Genomic DNA, 7,563 nt, shown 5'->3' on the forward strand with positions numbered 1-7,563 from the left:
AGAAGTTAGACTTATTTTGTAGTTGTTCCAGGTGACTATTAAGTTTGTTACTGATGGATTTGGTGGGAGGAATGTGCATCTCATGTCTTCAAAAGGTTGACATTCAAGCAAGTGGTGTGTTACTGTTTCATTGGGGTGTTGACATAGGGGGCAGGAAGGGGGGGGGGTGTCTTTTGTAATTTTGCTTAAATGGCTGTTGAGCGGTATGTGTTGTGTTCTTAGTGGAAAGATGATGCTTTGCTGGTGTCTTCTGAGCTTATTTAGGCTATCACTCATAAAGATTAAACGACACTTCAAAATCCTTTTAAAATGTGTAGTCTAACATCACCTGTCATTTTCACTAAGTTTTTATTATTAGAGATGTTCATAAAGTTCTGAGGTAGAAGTCAAAATTTCGTAATTCTACGAATTTTTCCTATGAGTAGGCAGGTCTGATTTAATCCAAAGCCAACAAATCTAGTTTATGATTCAACCAAAAGCTAAAAGGATTCCCAATGCATTCACATATTCAAAATTACAACTCAAGAGTACGCCAGTGTTGTCTGGGACCCCCACCAACAGTAGTAGTAGTAGTAGTAGTAGTAGTAGTAGTAGTAGTAGTAGTAGTAGTAGTAGTAGTAGTAGTAGTAGTAGCTCTCGAAAAGATACCAAAATAAGAGCAGCCAGACGTATTGCGAGCACTACTCAAGAACAGAAGTTCTTCACGCCTGACTCAGGGGCTTGGGCTAAAAACACTACGCACACGCAGAAAGAAAGTTAAAATCACAACTATCCATAAAGTATTCCCCAATCAAATTCCAATCACTCTCCCGAAATAAATAGAGAAGAACACAACGGAACAATAATAGATTGCCCATTAGACACATAAGAACAGACACACACAAATACTCATTATTTCCCTCTGCAGTTAGACTCTGGAACAATCTACCACTGGACTCGGCATAATCAGTGTGACTTTAAATGTTTGAGAAAATTGTTTTCTTTTGTGTCTCAGATTAGTATCCTATTTTTTTTTCTTTTATTCCTGTGCATGTCAAATGTAGATGGAACCTCCATAAAGGGGAAGTAATACATAATTATAATGATGATGATGATGATGATGATGATGATGATGAAGAAGAAGAAGAAGAAGAAGAAGAAGAAGAAGAAGAAGAAGAAGAAGAAGAAGAAGAAGAAGAAGAAGAGGACGAAGAAGGAGGAGGAGGAGGAGAAAGAGGAGGAGGAGGAGGAAGAGGAGGAGGAGAAAGAGGAGGAGGAGGAGGCGGAGGAGGAGGAGGAGAAGGAGATTTTTTTTTAAACAGCGTCCTTTTCTCAGGGTAGGTATTAATGCTTAACTTGAGCGTGATCTTTTTCTTGTTGATATAGCACACTATCCACACAATGTGCTTAAGCCGCTTTACACGGGTCCCGAGCTAATATAAACACAACACGTTTAGGACAAAACGTAACGCCTTTGAGGCGCTTCAACAGTTTATTTTTCTGACAGAGACAACGCCATTGCCTGCGAGGTACTCATTTTACACCTGAGGTCAGTGAGAGAATGTGAGTAAAGAGTCGTTTTCAAGGAGTCAACCCGCTTGCAGGGGACTCGAATCAAGGAACTACAGGTCTCAAGGCGAGTGGCATACCACAAGACCACAAAGCCGCACTACTTAAGTCAGTATCACACTTCAGAGACGAGAGATTACTTGTTCCATGATACTACTGGTTTTAAAGAATGGGAGCGATCTATAGATAGAATGCGCTTGGCCAAGGAGTTCACAACATTGCCATCCGGAAGTATATACGGACCAACACACAAACTCTGTGTAACCATGAACTTTTATAGAGCAGTAAAGTTAGGTGCCCCAAACGTAAACAAAGGTCGAGAAGCACGTGGCAAACCACATGTTCCTGTCTTGACAGCTCACGTTCCAATGTAAATAATAGAAAAAAATAACCTTTAAAATTTGGCTGTTAGGTGGCAAAAGAAACACATATTCATAAATACTCGATCATGCATCAAATAATGTCTAGATATGGATATTTTATGGAACAAAAGGTAAAATTTTCTAAAATTTATCAAAAGTTACAGTCTATCTATTTTTAGACCAGAGCAAATTATTGCGCTGGTGTGAACAAAACGAGAATTATTCGGAGCCTGATTTTCATAATAATTTAGCCTTATATTATTATTTCTGCAACTGTTAGATTTTATGTAAACATTTTTCAATACTGAAAGTGTATTGCCTACAACTCAAACTACAAAATTGGGAGACCTATATTGTGCGTAAATTATTCCGGTCCCTAACGGAAATCACTAGCAACTTGTTATTGTTTACGTTTGAAGCACCTAACTTTACTGTTCTATAGTCTGGTTAATACAGTTTAGTGAGAACAACTCACAAACGCGGATGGCAAAAACAATAACAAAGGCCTGAGTGACGTCATCTGCATACTATCTATATTCATGTTTTCGTCCAACCTAGTCATCGATCACATGATTTCGTGCTGCACAACGATTGGACAGTTCTCAATAAATGTAAACACGCTGCTGTGTTTATGAAAGTTGTAAACACACTCAATTGTCAAGAAAAAAAGACCAATTGTGATGTTGGATATTTCTCAAACTGTGAACACGTTTCACTATGTGGGTCATTTTGAGCTCACATTCCAATGTGACCAATGACCTCGAGGACATGGACAGGTAATATAGATCGCTCCCATTGCATGGGTGGTGTTGATGGTTCCTCTGTGACCTCTTGTTGCTTTTCCTGTCAAGCTATTGACATGGATGCCTTTTTAACTATTATCTTATAGTATGAGCCTCCAGTTCCTAAATCAACACACAGTGCATACACTTTTGAAAATTACGTCAGTTATCGTATATTTTATTAAAACTAGTAGTATAACATTTAAGTTATTTTAATTTTGACTCGGAAATTTAAAATAAAATATATTCTGGCCCTGAAAACAACCGTTGACCATGAACCAAAGACCCATAGCCACCTTAAGTGTGTGTCTATCACTCGGAGTAAACAGCCCACAGATAATGAGCATCACTCATAATTTTAACCCAGATGATTGAAAAAAAAATGCATCGTGTTGTCAGGTTTTGCGATGCAATTCCTATCAGTGTGTCAAAATATTGTGAGAAATACTCACTAACTGGGCCTGACCTATTTGTGTGTTTGACATGTACTAAGGGTATCTCAGACCTTTTCATATAGGAAATAAATAGTCAAGGGGATAAAACGGGGTAAAGGGCAGGAACTTTTCTGATTCGTTAATACTTAGTAACGGGCGAACCATCAATTATGACAAGTTTTTTCTTTAAAGACTTTTTTTATCCAATAAGTCTATTTATATAATTGTGAATCAGTCCATAGGACAATTTTTTTTATACATTCCGTGACCCAGAAGTATTCATATATTTGCCAGGAAAGCAATGGTAGGTTATTTAATGTGCCTTTTTATGTCAGCATAGCATGAGTTATGGTTAACACACTCGTTTCCTCACCCTAGGAAAAGATTTGGTCCCGGGTTCAGAAAATATGCTTACACGGCATTGCTTGAGTTCCTGGAACTCCTATAGCTCTGCCAAAAGTCTCTTTAATTCAGATATTTGAAAAGCAAATACTGTGACATTGCTGATGATTGCTTCTTTAATTTCCTGTTGTGGTAGGCTATTATGTTTAGAATGTATTGGTACGCTAAAACAAAGTGTTTAAAAGAAGAAGCAAAAAAGTAATTTTGTCACAGAAACTTTCCCTAGTAAGTTAAATTATTTTTTTGAAAAGGATTTGCCAAAATTTCAGGATTCGACGTCTGATTCAACAAGAAAAAAGATTCACTGTGAAAATTTTAGACTCTAATTTAACATTGGCATTATGGCAATTTTGTACACGGCGTTTATTACTATTTCTTATCGTGAAAAGGAGCTCTATAGATGGCCTCTATCTCCAATTTCATTGCAAATTGTTATGAGAATTGGTGAAGACAGTCCCGGGATCAAACGATTCTCGAAATCGAGACCTACGGTCCGAAGGCGTGTGTCATAACACAAGACCAAAAACTGCACAATTTAAGTTATGTTTATATTCATAAATATTTTTTCTAGTTGTGAAGATAATAGAACTCCTCATTTTCTTAGTCTACATGAAAATGTATGTGAATTCAGTAGCGGACATAATATTTGTCCCTGGTCTCTGGATATTTTTTTTAACGAACTAGAGCTTTTATACAGCGCTTTATCCTCTTAATTTTCTTCATACTTTTTACATGAAGTATCAAGTCATCACAACATTAAATATTATGTAGGACAAAACATGACGTCCATCACAATTTGTGTCCGACAGGGACAACGCTGACACCGGTCAGGCACTCATTTCACACATTACATAGTGGGAGAACGTGAGTAAATAGTCTTTTCCAAAAAAAAATTGCCTTTGCGAAGGGATCTACAAGTTCGAAGGCATTTGTCACACCAAAAGACCACAAAGCAGCACACATGTTTTTTTTTATGAAATGAATATAAAAATCAAACATCTCTAGAGGCAATTAGTTCTAATCTTCGACCATAATCACATAGAAATCTTCAATAAATAGTCTCTCCGTTGCTGTATCGGACATGGCGCCGTATTTGGCCCTAACGGTGCTCAATTGTCAGAAAAATGGAAGTTTTGAATGAACCTCGAATTTTTATCCTCGAAAAGTTACGACAGGTTGCTAAGATATTGTAATCTCCCCTTTTATGATGATTACATCCTTGAAGCGGGTGGTTGGATGGGAGCATCACCCTTGAATCATATACCTATGATGTTCGCATGGGTGTACGATCCGATAGTGATGTCGTTTCTTCTTCTCTTTACTAGCCTATCCTGCTTCTTTGGTTTGTGATTGTATTTTTGACAGGGGATATTTTTTTTCCTGTAAATCCGCTGCCTGTTTGTTCTTGGTTATTTATAATTTAGCTTATGATATCTTTAGGTTATGATTTTGATTGACATTTGTACTATTTTTGTTGGATTGCTTGTTTTTTTTGTTTCAGCGGTCTCTCATATAACCTCAATTGTGTTGGAAGAGACCTAAAGCAACAACAAACATACATCCTTGAACTTTAACTCTTCGGAGGAGGCGGAGGTATGATCTGCGGTGATATCAGAACTGACCTCGGTGTTTTCAGAATATATTTCAATATTGAGGGTAACCTAAACGAGATCTTACAACCTATCGTCGCTGAAATTGAGCAGCATGAAGAACTGAATGTTTTCTAGCAAGACAAATTCTGCCACTACGCTACTGCACTATGAAAAAAAGACACATTTTACCAATTTTAGCCATAAAATGACACTCATTTTGTCAAAACCTCTAAAATCTGGGACTTCAAATTTCAGAGAACACCAGTAAGGGTCTTTGATCTCCTGAATATGGCTCAACCCAGCATAGTACCCAGGACAAGAGTCTGGTCAAATTGGTTAATATGTTTGTTCGTAGTCCGGCTGAAAAGCATAATATCTGTTCCTATTGCAATTAATTTTAATTACAAAGTACTTAAGGATTGATGTAATATCGTTCACTTGGTTACTTATCAATTTCTTTTGCAGATATCAACATTTTTCAACTTCAAAATTCTAGTAAGAAAAATCCGAATCTAGAGATTACAAAACGAATTTAGACAATTTGAGTTACAAAAATAAATCTGTATACAATGATTAGATCTGTATATGGCAGACCTCCGACAGGGATCATTAACTCCAGGACAGACCATTTTCAAGACGTGCGGCTATGTGGTCTAGTCGTATGACACTCGCTTTCGGATCGGAAGATCCTTGGTTCGAGCCTCGCGCTCGGCGCATAGTTGAGTCCGTGGAAAAGGCTCTTTACTCACATTCTCTCACCGTACTCAGGTGTAAAATGAGTACCTGGCCGTTAACAGCATTGTCTTTGTCCGAAAATTGTAATATCGCTTAACAGACGTCATGTCCCGTCCTACATGTTAAATGTTGCTGTTGACCAGGGACCCCTTATAAAGCGCTTTGAGCACATTTAGTGGATATTGCGCTATATAAAGCTCAATATTTTAAGACTGGAATGTAATAGCGACCCAAAGCATATGGTATTTTTAAACACAAATTTAAATGCAACAAATACATGCTAAGGTCTATATTAACTTTAGTCAGCAAAATAAGCTTTTTCAAACTATCATTCAGTTTTTAGAGGTATAAAAAATTGTCTTCGAATTTTGTGATGTACAAAACAAATCTGAATAAGAAAAATTGTAGGTAAGGAAGGGTTAACCGATTGGCTCCCTGAGCACCGAAACACCGCCCGCCATGTTAGGTAAAAGAGGAATACTTTTGGGGGAATCTGGCACAAGCTGAGATGGGTAGCTTAAGATAGAGATACCAGTGAAAATGTGTGGGCATCATATGTTCCAAGACGAAAAAAGAGACAGTAAGTGTATCAAGAACGATTCGTCGTGGTTATCAAAGCCAAATAGTTAGGTTTGATATGGTATGGTATACCCCATAAAGTGTGTGGTCGAAACGCTTTACATTGGGTCCCAAGCTAACAACAAATTAGAAACACGTAGGACGGAATCTGACGCTGGTAAGGCGCAATATTCATTTTTTTTTCTGATCGAGTCGACATTGATGTCGACCAGATACTTATGTTGCACCTGAGTAAGGAGAGTAAATTTAAATTGTTAGAGTTTAAAGTCTGTTTCAGGCAGTCAAAATTACACCATCAATAGCGGGACTCAAATCGGGGACCTGCAAGTCACAAGTCTAGTGCAATCCTATGAGAATACAAAGCAGCACAGCAGTCTTTAAGACGTTCCAACATTTCATATCCTTCGTAGTCCTCATTCCAATGGAGGAAGAATAAAACTTCTCTGTTTCGTACATTTTCCAGTTTTTTTTCTCTCATAAACACAAAATTCCACATTCATTCATAAAAAAGTATGTATTTCAGAGATAATAAAAGGAGAGAAAAATACTCAAAGTATACAAAAAATATTAATTTATTTTCTTTCAAAACGCATGTGTAAAATGGTTTGGGTGTGGCAATGAATTTTGTACTCAATGAAGTGGTCAAGGTTTATTTTATTTTCTCTACACAAAAACAAAAGGAGTGAATAAAAAGTAAACAATTTGTCATGAAAAAAATAACAACTGATTTGTACTGATCCGTGATAACGAAAACATACTTGTATACTGTGTAAAACACATTATATTATGTTTCTCGTTATGTAAGTGACACTTGGCATGAAGGTTTCAAACAAGTAATGATCGAACATCTAAAGATCATTAGTTGCAAGAATTCCGAAGAAAAACTAATGAAAAATATGTATTAATAAATATGGCATAATTATTATAAAGCATCAAAATTTATAGAGCTAGTTTTGCACAGACAAAAATGTCTTTGGTTAATTTCATTTTAATGAATTACATGTTTGTAATTACAATTTTTATAAGACTCCAGTGGTTATGATTTCTTTACCATTTAATATTTATTTTAAAACTATTGTAAGTTCTTTATATTTTTAAGATGGTAATAATGTTAATACCGCTCTCACGT

The 7,563-nt window shown here is 36.6% G+C and overlaps 1 protein-coding gene across 1 annotated transcript in view; it reads right to left on the bottom strand.

Annotated features, from left to right (window-relative positions):
- Positions 1-6,988: 6,988 nt before the first annotated feature.
- Positions 6,989-7,563, bottom strand: part of LOC144963843 (uncharacterized) — a 7,471-nt gene continuing 6,896 nt past the window's right edge. The window contains exon 3 of the mRNA XM_078897789.1: positions 6,989-7,563. This exon is cut by the window's right edge and continues 1,336 nt beyond it. The gene's annotated coding sequence lies outside the window, so the exon portion shown is untranslated.

Source organism: Berghia stephanieae, chromosome 2 (genome assembly GCF_034508935.2).
Source record: "Berghia stephanieae isolate SIO BIC M18660-M18661 chromosome 2, UCSD_Bste_1.3, whole genome shotgun sequence".
In the NCBI taxonomy this organism is placed as follows: Eukaryota; Metazoa; Mollusca; class Gastropoda; order Nudibranchia; family Aeolidiidae; genus Berghia; species Berghia stephanieae.